Source organism: Phoca vitulina, unplaced genomic scaffold (genome assembly GCF_004348235.1).
Source record: "Phoca vitulina isolate PV1807 unplaced genomic scaffold, GSC_HSeal_1.0 scaffold115, whole genome shotgun sequence".
Lineage (NCBI taxonomy): Eukaryota > Metazoa > Chordata > Mammalia > Carnivora > Phocidae > Phoca > Phoca vitulina.
Window position 1 is genome coordinate 336363 of NW_022589818.1, and position 13503 is coordinate 349865.

Consider the following 13503-nt stretch of genomic DNA (forward strand, 5'->3'; position numbering starts at 1 on the left):
GTGACCCCAGGCCTGGCCTTGGCCTCCCACATGGTTCCAGATGAGCTCACCAACACCCACGGGCTGGCCTTGCTCCCGCCCGGGTCTCCTGATGAGACTCCGGTCCTGCCCGCCCTCTGGTTCTGAGACACGACTATCTCGGCCTTGAGACCTACACACCCCTTCTGCCGGCTCCCCCCCACCTTCCCACGCCTCCACGCTCAGGTCAAGGCTCTACTGCGTCTTCCCAAGCTCCACGGTCATCTCCAGTGCCTGCCCTCCCGCAGGCCAGGGCCCTCCACCGGGCCTTCTCCCGGCCCACCTGGTCTCATACTGCAGCACCTAACGGGCCTGCCTGGCCTGCTCGTCCGTCTTCATGGCTTTGTGGGGGCAAGTGAGAGTGAGCACAAGTGTTGGAAGAGAGGTTCCTGTCCTGGTTCTCTCACTTGCTCGTTCCGTGACCTTGGACAAGCTACTCAGTTTCTCCGAGCCTTCGTTCTGTAATCTAATGGCTTGTTTGCTGGGGAGTGTCCGTGGGGGCCAGCCAGACCCAGCCAAGGTGGCCAGCGGCTTCCCCTGCCCCCCGTCCTGCTCATTTCTGTTTCCTTTGTGCACCGGCCACATTCAACCCTGTCAAACGGAACTCCTCCCTACCTCGCGGAAAACTGACTTCAGATGCCCCAAGCTCACGTGCTTACAGCTTGGGGTCCCCCCAAAAGAGAGACTCTCTCCCAGGGTCCACACCTTCATGCCAGAAGGGGTTTGGTTCTGCGGGGTCACATGACTGTCCTCCGCCCACTTGCTGCAGACAGGGGGACAGGGCGAGGGGCCTGCGGAGGGACGGGTGGGGCAGAGCCCGGGGGCTTGGGAAGGAGCACTTCTCTGTGAGAAGAGTTGCTTTCTCAGACTTCTCATCTATAATCCAGCAACCATATAGAACGTCCACCTCGCAAAGGCATTGTAGCAGTTAAATAAATCTCATTAAGTACATAGCACTTAGCAACAGTAAGCCCCCACAAAGCCAAGGTCCTACCTCTCTGACCCACCCTCCAAGATGCGGCCAGGAGGCAGGAGGGGGGTGGTCCTTCAAAACATAAGCCGTATTATGTCAGGCCCTGTTCAGAAACAATAAGACAAAACAAAACTCACCTTAGCCACAGCCCCTCTTTTTGCGCAGACTACCATGCAGACCAATATTAGCGGCCATTCCAGACGTGGGCCCTAGCCCTTCTTGCATGAGCTCCTCCCCTGCGCATGCCACCTGCTCGCCCAGGGGCACCCAGCGCTTCTCCAGAGCTTGGCTTCCCGCCTGGCCCGAAGCGGCCTCTCCCACCAGCAGTGCTGACGGCCACTGGTCACGCTTCACGGCCTGTGTGTGGCAGGTGAGCCTCCTCTCCCTGCGAGACCAGGGTGCCCTGGGGCCAGGCGTCCGGCTCCTGCCCCAGGGAGGCCACGTGCTGCAGCTGAGGGCAGAGGGGTCAGGGCCAAGGAGTGGGGGGGACGGTGTAAAGAGTCCCGGGGCAAGCCGGTCCCCTCTCTGAGTGTGGGGGGCCCTTTCATGGGTATAGCCAATTAGTGTTTCCCGGGAGTCTCCTGAGAGCCGGGCACCGTGCTGGGTGCTGGGAACACAGAAATGCATCCCATGGGCCAGATTCCCTGCCCTCCTGGGGCCTGCGGGAGGGCACAGCCCTTTAGTGGGAAGAGATGATGAAAGCATAAATACACCCCTCAATTCCTGAGTGCACCCCATGCAGGTGTTGGAGGGAAAGGGAGCAGAGGGAGGGAGAGAGCACCAGGGGAGACCTCGCTTAGGCTGGGGGCAGGTGGCCATGTTGGGAGAACAGGTGTTTGGGAGGACAAAGAACTTCGGGGGGGCCTGATGGACACAGTGAGGTGAAGCAGAGGGGAAGGTATTCTAGGCAGGGAGAACCACAGGGTGAAGGCCCCAAGGACAGTTTGGGGCTGTCCAAGGTCTGGGGACTAGAGTGCAGGGCAGCAGGGGCCTTTAGGGGCCAGGATGTGCGGGACCTGAAGGGCCTGAGGGCCCCAGTCCATATTTCTTATTTGCTTCCAAGAGCAATGACAAGCCACTGAAGGATTTAAAGGGGGCGGCATCCCACATGTGCTTTAGGGGTCCCCTCTGGCTGTCAGGTGAAGATGAATGGAGAAAAGCGGGCGAGGGGGTGGAGCCAGCAAGGGGCTAGGAGAGGCCGGAGCAGAGGGCGGAAAGTCAGGGACGGGAGACCGGTGAGGCATTAGCAGGAAGGAGGGATGAGAGAAAGGGGGGTGTCCTGGGTGGCTCTCTGGCTCTGGTCCTGGGGGGGCTGTTTTCAGAAACAGAGAAATAAATCTGGGCTTTCTGGATGCCAGTTTTGTTTGTCTGAATCCAGAAGCATCCTAACTCCTCAGCCTGAGGCCCGGCTTCATCTCTGTTCTGATCACCTCCTCCCCTCCCACCGCATCCCTGACCTCAGCTCCCGCGGATGCCCATCCAATCTGCTGACTCCCCAGCCCACCCTTCCCACCTTAGCTTGACTCCCATGCCCACCCTGGAGGACCTTTACTCAAGCTCTCCCTGCCCCTTCTCATGCCTTTGTGGCTGGAGCATCTGCTCTTGTTTTTCTGACCAGTTTGTCTCTTTCCAGAATCAAGTTGCCTAGGAGAAGACGGATGTGTCTGTTTCCAGAGAAGTCCTGGAGGGCAGGGGCGGGGTGTCCCCCATCAGACTGGGGGCTCCTGGAGGGCTGGTACAGGGTCTCCCCATCAGACTGCGGCTCCATGAGGGTGAGGCCCTCTCCCTGGCTCTGTTTCTGTACTCCCCGCCCTCCAGGCTGAGATGACAGGGAAGTTACAGTCCTGGACCCGGGAGATGGGATCAGGGAGGGGCCGCCTCACCCATCTGGCCCAGCCTCGCCCTACCGTGAGAAAGTCCCTCCAGCTTCCCCTCCCACCCTGAAGGCCCTCTTCCTCTTCTTCCGTTACCTGGGCCTTCATTGCTCAGCAGCGCTTTTAGAAGAAAATGCACAGGAGCCCCTATCCCCTGCTCGCATCCCCAAAATTCTGTGGGCAGAACCTTCTCTCCAGTCAGGCTTCTCAGAGTTCAACCACAGAGGGGGCAGCAGAGGGGCCCCGGGGCCACCGAGCCTCCTCTTGTCCTGAACCAAGGGCCGCCGGGAGGGCCAGAGAAGGTAGGAGGGCAGGGGCAAGGGAGGGGCGTGTGGGACGCTGCCCTGGGGTAGGGTGGCTGCCGCGCACAGCAGGGGCCCTGACCCACACTGGGACAGCCTGCACCAACATCTTAGGGAAACCGAGGTACACACACACACACTCTGCAAGAGACAGGAGCATGGGGCTGAGACTGACCTAGCAACGTCAAAACCAAGAGAGTCAGGGCACAGCCAGACCGAGGAGGACTAAGCCTGCGGAAGCCGGGGCCCCAGGTGCCGCGGAGGCCCCCAGGACCCAAAGGCAACTCCCTGCCCATGTGTGGCAAGAAGAGCCAAGTTGCAGGAACCCACCGGGGAGGCTGGGCAGAGTGGGCCAGGCGCCGGAACCCCTGAGGGTGCTGAGGAGAGGGAGAGGCCTGGCCGAGGGGACGCAGGGGTCAGGGAGGGGGGAATCCAGTGGGGAGGGGAGGGTACTGAGGGCCCCAGGAGTGGGAGTCAGAGGAGGGGGGCGTGCTGGTCAGGCCCTCTGACCCCAGGTCCCGACAAAGGGCCGCCTAAGGACCGCCGCAGGCGCAAGATGGATGGGACCAGGGCGGCCAGGCCCTTTGTGGCGGGGGATGAAAGGAAGCAGGCTCCGAGGTCCCCCGGGTCCCCCCCCATGCCTGTTGGCTCCCTGCCCCTCCCCCAGTGACCTCAGGGGCCTTGGAGTGTTGTGGGGGGGTTAGGAAACAGCCGGGGAGGAGCTGAGTCCAACCAGGTATTTCCCCTGGCTGGGCCAGCTGCACCTGGGAAAGATGGGGGGCAGGCAGAAGGACAGTGGGGGCCTGGGCTGCCCTTTGGTCTCTGCAGAAATGGAATCGGTGTGAGTAAGATGCAGTGTCTGCGCCCCCACCAGCAAGGCCCCCAGCAGAGCTGGGTGAGACTGGTTCTGGCGAGGGCAGGGGTCCCCCGGCGGGCGCTCCCCCCTCTCCTGCAGGCCCGCTGCCCTCCTGACCTCTTGGCTTCTTCCTGTCCCTGTCCCCCTTGGCGCTGCCAGTCGAGAAACCAGTTCTGTGCTTGTGCTGGATAAGGATCTCTGGGCTGGGCTGGGCTGGGCGCTTCCCAGGCAGCGGCAGGAACCTGGCAGGCCGACAGCACCCCGCCCCCCGGCCCCCGCCAGGGCCGCTGGGGTCTCTGCCACCCCCCTTCCCAGCCTCCTTCCCCTCCAGGGAGACTTCTCTTCTCCTCCGAGCAGGCTTGTACGGGGCAGGGTGGGTCCCTCTCCTCCTGCCCCCCCCCGCCCCCTTCCCCCAGGCTCCCCACAGGGCCCTGACAATCGCTCCCCACAGCAGGGTCAGCCCCTGGCCCAGTCACTGGCACGGAAGGGGGCAGTGAGACAGGCTTGACCCCACTTAACCCCAGCCCATGGTCTCCTCCTGAGCCATCACTCAAGTCCCAGGACATTCTGGTCCCTTTCTCATCACCCAACTCCGCCAACGGGAAGGGACTTTCAAAGGCCATCTCCTCCATTCTTCTGCCTCCTCCTTAAACGTCTGCCTAACCTCTGCCCCTGCCCAGCGCCCCAGAAACCTCAGACCACTCCTAGCGCCTCTGCCAACCTTTCACAGGCTTGGCCAACCTCTCCCAACTGCCCCCAGGGCACTGGCCAGCCGTTTGCAGGGGGCGTGGGAGATCAGAAGGCAGGGAGGAAGGCCCGGGAGACCTGGGGGCCTCTGGAGGAGACGGGACTCAGGTCTGAGCTCCCACCCCCACCCCCGGAGGTGAGCAGGTCTGTCAAGCCAGGCTGGGATTCAAGCTGGTGACTCAAGCCGGAGCAGACAGCTGCATGGTCCTCAGCAACCAGCCCTCCCTCCCGCCGCCGAGGTGGAATCTTAGAAGCTGGGAATTCTAGAAGCAGAGAACAGAGTCCCAGAAGGAAGGGCCCTCAGGGATCATGCCTCTTCTTTGTCTGAGAGGAAACTGAGGACCAGAAAGGGGTGTGGCCTGTTTGGGGGGGTCGCTCGGGCAGCAGAGAAATCACTGGTCCCACAAAAGGGGGCTGCTTGGGTCCAATACAAACCAGCTCAGTCCCAGCAGGTGTCAGCTGGGCCCCTCCACACCCTCTTGCTCTCCAGTGAAGGGAGTGGGTTCTTCAGGGTGGAGAGAACTCTTCGTCTCCCTGCAGTCTGTTTTCTGTCTCTCACCCTGCAGTGGAGCAAGCAGGTGCTCCTCGCTGGGCCCCTCTCTTCTCCTTCTGGGCCACAGATTATGAGGCCAGGCAGGTGCCGGGGCCCTTCGGTCTCAGGTGGGGGATTATAAGCTAAAGTTTCAGCAGGAGCCTAAAGGCAAGGGTATCCGGGGCTCAGCCCAGAGCGGCCTGGGGAGGGAGAGCCACTGTCCCCGGGCCCAGCATGGGGGTGGGACGCCCAGCCCCCATCCATCTCAGCCCACCCAGGGATGTGTCTGAGCATCAGGAAGCCTGGGGGCCTCCCCAACCTGGGTGACACAGGGGGAAGGTATCGCTGTTTTCAGGGGTGCCTGCGAAGCCAGGAGCCAGGCTAGGCCAGGCCAGGCCCTTCGCAGACAGGCAGCATTATCCCCCCTGCTCAGCTCTGCGCAGACCCCGCGGTGGCCGGAGCCAATGCGATCCCTCACACAGCTTTCGTCATCCCCTGGCCACTGAGGAAATGTTCTCTGACCCCCTGCGAGGTGCCCAGCATGTCATTCCACAGGCCGCCTGGGCTCTGGAGCCAGGGTGGGCACTTGGAGCTCGCTGTGCGGGACAGGGTACCGAGAAGGACGGCCCTCTCCTGCCCCTGGGGCCTCTGCCAGCCTCAGGCTGCCTGGGGCTCAACTGCGGCCTCTCCTCCCGGCCGAGCAGAGGCTAAACTTTTCAGACAAGCTTTCCTGTAATTGTCCTTCTGTCATCACAGCTCCTGACGCAGAAACCAGCCAAGGGACTGTGGAACTGCACAGGCAAGGTGAGGTCACCCCCCAGCAGCCCGTCGCAGGGCAAGAACGTGGGCCACAGCCCAGCCGGGGCCGGGGACTCGCCAGAGGAGAGATTCACCCTCCACAGCCCTCTCTGGCTCACTCCTGCCCTTTGCCCCCATCCCCTTCCTCAAGGCTAACTTAAGTGCCTCCGCTGCAGCGTCCGCTCTTCAAGGGGACGGAACCCAGAGGACAGGCTCCGGTCTCCAGTGGCTTCAGGGACCAGGCAGGTGAGTGTGTGTGGGCGCGGCCGGGTGGGAACGCTGGCTGCTCCCACCTCCCTCACCTTTCTTCCCTTGCTCTCCACCAAACTCTCCCGGCCCTCCCCTCGCCTCAGCCCCCAACTTGGGCTCCTGGCTGGGAGCCAGCATTGTTCCTGCCCAGCTCCCCGCTCCCCTCCTCCTTCCCTCCCTGGGCACCCGCCTGCCCCATCCCTGCGAACCCGGGCTGGGGGCTGGGGGAGCAGGACTGCTGGTCTCAGGCTCCGCTTCCTCCTCACGCCGACTCCACCGACAGAGAGGGCTGCCGAGCTTGGGTTACTTGGGGCCCCCGGTTATTTTTAATGCCACCAGCTCACAAGATAAATATACCTTCCCCTCCCCCCGAGCTGTCCGGACGGAGCCCCTCCTTCTCTGCCATTCACCCAGGCTCCTCAGACCGGGCCGGCCTCTAAGGCCTTCCCCTCACATGCCCTCCTAGTGGGCCCCCCTCGGCCCTGGACTCCCAGCAGGGAGACAGCGTGGCCCCCAAATCCCATAGATGACAGGGGAGGTGTCCGGGCTCCACCTAATGCCATCTTGAGACCTGTGCCTAGCAAAGGGCTCCCAGCGGAGCCTCCCCCTGGGCGGGGAGGCTGGGGCAGGCCTCCCAGAGCCTGGGGAGCAGGGGGAATTGGCCCTGGGCAGGAGTCGCTCCTGCAGGTTGGGCCCCGGGGCCCCTCTCCTACTTGGCCAGGGGCCGGGCGTGGGGTGGGGGGGGCTGGTGGAGCGCCCCTGCTGCCTCCTGTCTTATCCCACTCTGCTCCTGGTTGGTCCCACAACGCAAGCAAGTTCTGCCTGCAATTAACTTCTGGCCTCTTGCGTTGGTCCAGAGAACATTCTGACAATAGTTCAGGGCAGGAACTGCGGCTCTCCAGGGACGGCAGAAGGGAGCCTGGAATCAGGATGGACTGCTGTTCATTCCTAGACTGTTGGAGAGCCGGGGCGGGAAGCCGCCCAGGCCCTCAGGACAGACCCCAGGTGAACCAGCCTGCGGCAGGCGGCTGCTCTGTGTACCAACAACAGGGCACTGTCTCCCTCGGGAACACCTGCTGCAGGACAGAAGCAGGTGCTGGTCGCCTCTGGCCACACAGCTTCCACCTCACAGGCCTGTTTCCTGGACCCACAGAAGAAAAGTCTGGGCCCTTTTACCCAAGAGCCCCCACAGGCCCAAGATGACCCGTCCTCTGTATTTATTTTCAAATGCTTCATGCACTCTGTCATCAAGAATTCTTTTTTTTTAATTTTTTAAGATTTTATTTATTTATTTGACAGAGAGACCAGCGAGAGAGGGAACACAAGCAGGGGGAGCGGGAGAGGGAGAAGCAGGCTTCCCGCTGAGCAGGGAGCCCGAAGAGGGGCTCGATCCCAGGACCCCGGGACCATGACCCGAGCCGAAGGCAGACGCCCAAGGACTGAGCCACCCAGGCGCCCGTCATCAAGAATTCTATTACACGCAGCGGCACACCTCTCGAGCCCTGTATCTCTGGCCTTCTCCACAGAGGGGACCGCCGTCCTCTCCTTCAGTTTTATCCTCCGCTTGCTTTCCAGAAATACTTTGACTATGTCCACAGGACACACTGTTTTGCAGGGTTTTGAACGTTTAGGTTCTGCCCCCGGCTTTTCCTTCTCCGCGTGAGGCTCGTGAGCTTGTCCACGGGGCTGTGATTCCACAGTTGTATCAATTAACACACCTCACGGCCGGAAAAAATCAAACACCTGACGGCGCCAAGAGGATGCGGAGCAACGGGACCTGCTTGTGCCCGCTGGTGGAGAGCGAACTCGCACGCCCGCGTTCGAGAACGGTGAGGCATCCTTTGTCCAGTGAAGATGTGCGTTCCCTCCCAGACGGCGCCTGTGGGCCAGGAGGCCTGGGTGAGGGTGCCCGGGAGGTGTCGGGCGCCAGGACCCACGTCCCCACCTCCCTCACCCAGTGCTCCACTTCACAGGCAGACGGGAGCTCCTGGGGAGGACCAGGCACCGGGCACTTGCACCGGGCAGGCAGAGGTGAGCAATCTGGGTTCAGGCCGGGGAGGTATTACTGTCCCACCTTAGATGAGAAGCTGAGACTCAGAGAGTTTAGGCGTCTCTGCAGGACTCCGACTCGGGTGTGCCCCAAGAGCTGGTAGTCTGGACAGCCCTGCCCCACTGCTCCGGGGGCCTGCGTGCCCACCAGGCATGCGGCGGGGTGTCTGTGCCCTCCATCAGTGGGGTGCCCCGGCCCAAACTCCGCCCCGGGGTGTGGTCTGTGGGGCAGCAAACACCTGCCGGGAGCTCCGTGTGGGCAGGACATCCAGGCACTGGAGGCCCAGCCCGCGCCCCCCACCCCACCTCCAGCGCACCCCCAGCAGCTCCCCTGTCCTTCTCTGTCCGCTTCTCCCGAAGCTGGGTGGGCCGGTGGTGGTGGGAGAGAGAGACTCAACTCTAACCAGGGGAGAGGGGCTTGAGTCCCGGGTCGGTCACCACCTGGCTCCGTGTGGCCCACAGTGGCCCCGAGTGAGATGACAGGAGAAGCATGAGGGACGTAGAGACTGGACTTCTCCACGTGTCCCCTCTGACTCATCCTGTGACCCCACCATCTGCTTCATTCCCGGAGAGAGGGACGCGCCGTCCGAATTCTGATTTTGTGGTCTTGGATAGGTGACTTAACCTCTTGAGTTGTCTCCTCCAGTGGAAATCATGGCCGATCACAATAATGTTACTTGCTTCACTACCTAAATCGTAGTTTTTAGAAATTCAGTTTCGGGGAGGATGTGGCGCTTCTTGAGGCAACAGCGGCCCCTGGTGGCCTCGCCCCACGACAGGGCACAGACCCGTGCTCACTGAGCCAGGAGCGGGAAGGCTGCCTCTTTGCGGGGTGCTCACCGAACCCCAGACCCGGAGGGCCAGAGACGGACAGGGACAGTGCGTCTCTGGACCTCCTCTCCCGGAGCAGCCTCATCCACGCTCATGCCCCCCCCATCTGCCCTGCTCTGCCTTCATCCTTCTAAATCGGAGCCCCGCCCTGCACACCTCCCCAGGCCACAAGCAGGGGGTCTTCACGGTCCCCCCCCCTCCATCCCCACATCTCACTCTTCCTGGAGCTGACATTCTAAGTATTCCCACATCTTTCCCCCTCTCCACTCCTGGGCTCGGGTCTCATCATGTCGAAGCTTGGTGGGGGCATCGGCCTCGTGACGGGCCATGCTGCCTGTCTCTCCCACCGCCCCCCCCCACCCCAGTCCTCCGCAGTGATCTTCCTAAGATGCACATCTGACCAGGTTACCCTTCGACTGAGGTTAAAACCCTTCCATGGCTCCTCACTGCCTTGAGAGCAAAGGCCCCACTTTAACCACACTGCATCCTGCTTTGCCTGCCTGTCTACGGATCACACTCTGCGGCCCCATGTGTCGGATAGGCCCAGATGCTCCCGGAGATGGGGGTCCACATGAGTCCTCCGTGATTCCTTTGCAACATTTATTCAGTGCGTATGGTGCCCCTGGCATTCAAGAGGGGCTCGTGAGTACTGTTCTAATACATGAATGAGAAAACCCAGAAGGGTACGCTGACGCCTCCAAGTGGCCTAGAGGGACTGGGCTCTTTGTTCAGTGCTCTCTCCACCCTACCTGCTGTCTGTCCATCAGCCCCCTGGCCAGGAGGAGAGAGGGCCAAGCCGGCCCATGCCAGCCCCATGCCCGCTAGCTGGAAGGAGCGGGACAGGGAGGCAAAGGGAGGGGCTAAGTTAACGATAGATGCCCTGGGCTCTGCATTCTGAGGCAAAGAAGGTGGGAGAGGAGAGGTAACCAAACTGAGACCCTCTGAGATCTCCCTGACCCCCTCTCCGGTCCCTTCAGGACATCTGGCAGACCCCCTCCGAGATTCTTTGTCCTCCTAGGAGGGGGAAACAGGGTGAGTGTTGCTTACCCAGTGCTGTAGTCAGCCCCCCTCAGGCATGGACCTCCCCCAGGGGGGGCTCCTTTCATGGAGTCCTCTTGGCACACCAAACCTCACCTGTCCCTCCCTGGGGCCCCCTCTATCCCCCGCCAACCCTGTCCACAGTCTGTTTCCCTTACTCAGCGAGGCCCAGAGGGCAGGTGAGCAAACTCCCGGCCCAGGAGTGGGACACCAGCGTGCCCTTCAGGTGGACCCCCACCCCTGAGGACTGGTCCTCTTGGGAGCCCACGCCCACTCGCCTTGGGGGGCATCACACTTCCCCTCTGAGCCAAGGAGGGAGAAGCTGCAGCCTGCCTTCCAGGGCTGGCCTGCAGCCCAGCGTGGCCTTCCCCATGTAGACGGGGTGCAGAGGCCTTCCCGGCGGCTCTGGGAACGCTCTTCAGGGGGTGTGTGGTGCTCAGAGGCTGCCGCTTTTAGCTTTGGAGCTTAGCTGGGACATGAGTGTATTGAGAAAGTCTTCATGAAACCTTACTCCAAGTTCTCTTGCCGCCCCATCTTCTTCCTCTGAGATCAATTCCAACCTCTCAAGGTCCCTCTTAAAATATGGTATCCAGAACAATCCTCCACGTACGGAGGGCAAGGGGGCTGTCACCTCTGGTCTGCACACCCTGCGTCCGTTAATGGCTCACTTGGCTGGGCAGCCATTTTACCGTGTTGGTTCATGACAGCTGTGGTCTGCTAAGACCCTCAGGCTGTCTTCAGTGGATCCGCTCTCCTCTTCACTGTTCCTTTCTTAGGCTGTTGCCTTTGAAACCAAAAGCAGATTTTTACATTTATCCCTATTAAACGTCATCTGGTTCATTTTTTTCTATCTGTATATTGGACAAATGCGGCTTCTAGGCTTTCACCCGGGTCTTTAACAAAAATCTGCGACAGTTAAGACGGAGGACAGAACTCTGCAAGAAGCCCCACGGAGACTTCCTCTGCTTTCTGAGGAACATCTCTGGGGGTGGCCACTGAACTTTGTGTCTGCCCACTGTGGTATCACGTGGCCCATGTGTCCTGGGCCCGGGCACAGAAGAAGTGCAGCCAAAGGCCTCACAAAAATCCTGGTAATCCAGTGCAACCCCGGGGGAGGGGGAGAGGAGGCCATTTGGGCCTCCATGCACCCACAGAGGGCCTTCTTTTCCTGAATTGGTCATTGCTTCAAATATCACTTAGCTGTTTACAACCTGCTGAGCGTCGATGTGGCTCTGTCAGGCCGTGGAGGCTGGAACCCACTGTCTCCTGCCTTCGGAAAATCAATACCACTCTTCTCAACATTCTAGAGCATCTCTGCTCCCCGTGGTCCCCAAACTCACCACCAGTGTTCATGGGAGAGTTTGCTCCAGTGTAATGGCTCTCGTGGGGATGGTCTTCAAAGACTTCCCCACACGTGGCTTGCTTGATCTTCGGAACAAGCTTATGGGAATGGGTATTAACCTCCTTTACCAACCAGGTACACTGAGGGTCACTTGGAGAAGTTACGCAATCTGCCCAAGGTCATTTAGCCAGAAAGTGCAAAAGTCAGACGCGGGGCTCTCTCCTGGACACAGGTCTTAGGAGCCCACAGCCCGGGCCAGACTGGGGTAATGTGAGGATGGAGAAGGCTCAGCCTCAGGTCTGCACTGACCCTCAGTCAGTCCCCCTTTCTACACCCACTGACCCCTCCCGGGCCTCCGGTCCACCATTGGTAGTGGATTCCAAAGCCCAGCTGCCCTGGGGACAGGGGTGGGGGTATTGGTGGGATGGCCTTCTGGTCACTGTTCTACCCCCACCCAGAAACCCTGTCCATGCTCTGTGCTCCCCAGTTCTCCGTGGACACTTTGGGAGCTAAGTACTGTTTTTTTTTAAGTTTTTTTTTTTTTTTTTTAATTTGACAGAGACACAGTGAGAGAGGGAACACGAGCAGGGGGAGTGGCAGAGGGAGAAGCAGGCTTCCCCCGGGGCAGGGAGCCCGATGCGGGGCTCGATCCCAGAATCTTGGGATCATGACCTGAGCCGAAGGTAGACGCCCAACGACGGAGCCGCCCAGGCGCCCCAGGAGCTAAGTACTGTAATCATCTCGCTATATTTATCTCCACCAGCTGACCCTGAGCGTCCATCCCTGCTGCCTTCACGGACCAAACTATGAGCTCCTCCCGCGAGGGCAGCTGACACTTAACAGGCAGGGGTTGACACTTCCTAGCCTGAACTGGGTTTACATGAGCAGCAACTCCTTCCCCAGAGATGCCCTCCGTCCGCTTCTGGCCCTGCTGCCCTTCACTCTGCATTCTCCACCCCTTACCTGTCCCTCACTTCCTCGCTCAAGGACGCCCTCCTCCGCCTCCAGAACTGCAGAATCCTCAGAGGGATGTTTTGCGGATTCAGTCAGGGAGTGCCAGTAAGATGTTAGAACACGATCTGGCCCCTTACAAAGGCTCAGGAAACGGGCTGGTTGTGATGAAGCGGGGCCTCTTCTTTCCGCCTGCTTCCTCCTCCTGGCCTGGTCTGCTCACCGCCAGGGGGCACCCTCTGCCCATGAAACCCGCCCGCCCCCGCCCCCACACACCGAGGGAGGGACGGGCCCCTTTGCCTGAGAACTGGGGGAGGCCTTGGCCTACCTGAAACGTGGGTTTGTGAGCCTCGGGCCCTGTCGAAGAGCGGCAGGAAGGAAGGATGGAGGCGAGTCGGGGGGGCGCGCAGCCCTCCCGGACCTCCCGGGTCCCGGTGTGTGCGCACGTGCTGCGGCCTCCCAACAGAACATGTGTGTCCTTCTGCCCTCTCTCTGCAACGCCGCCTTCCCCCGGCATTTCTATCAGCAAAACAGACCAAGGGCCAGCGGCCCCGTGAGAGGCCCCTCATTGCTCCCATTTTATGGATGAAGAAACCGAGTCTTGAATTCCGGAAGTGGTACCGCTCCTGGGCGTGCTGAGTAACAGAGACTCGCCCCGTCCCACCCCCTCCCCGCACCCAGGCCTCGGTCCCCGGGGCCCCCTCCACAGGCCCAGGTCTGGGCACGGCCTCCTTCCTCAGAAGGCCACTCGGTGGGATCGGATTCCCCGGGCAGCCGTTCCGATCGGCTCCAGGCTCCGGCACAGCGCGGCGCACGGACGCGGGCCCGCCCCGCTTCCCGAACTCCAGGGGTTAAGGCTCGGGTCCCGCCCCTTTTCCCGCCTGGCTGGCGGGAGTATGAATAGCCTCGTTCCCACTCCCGACGTTCAGTCGCCCGGCCGCTC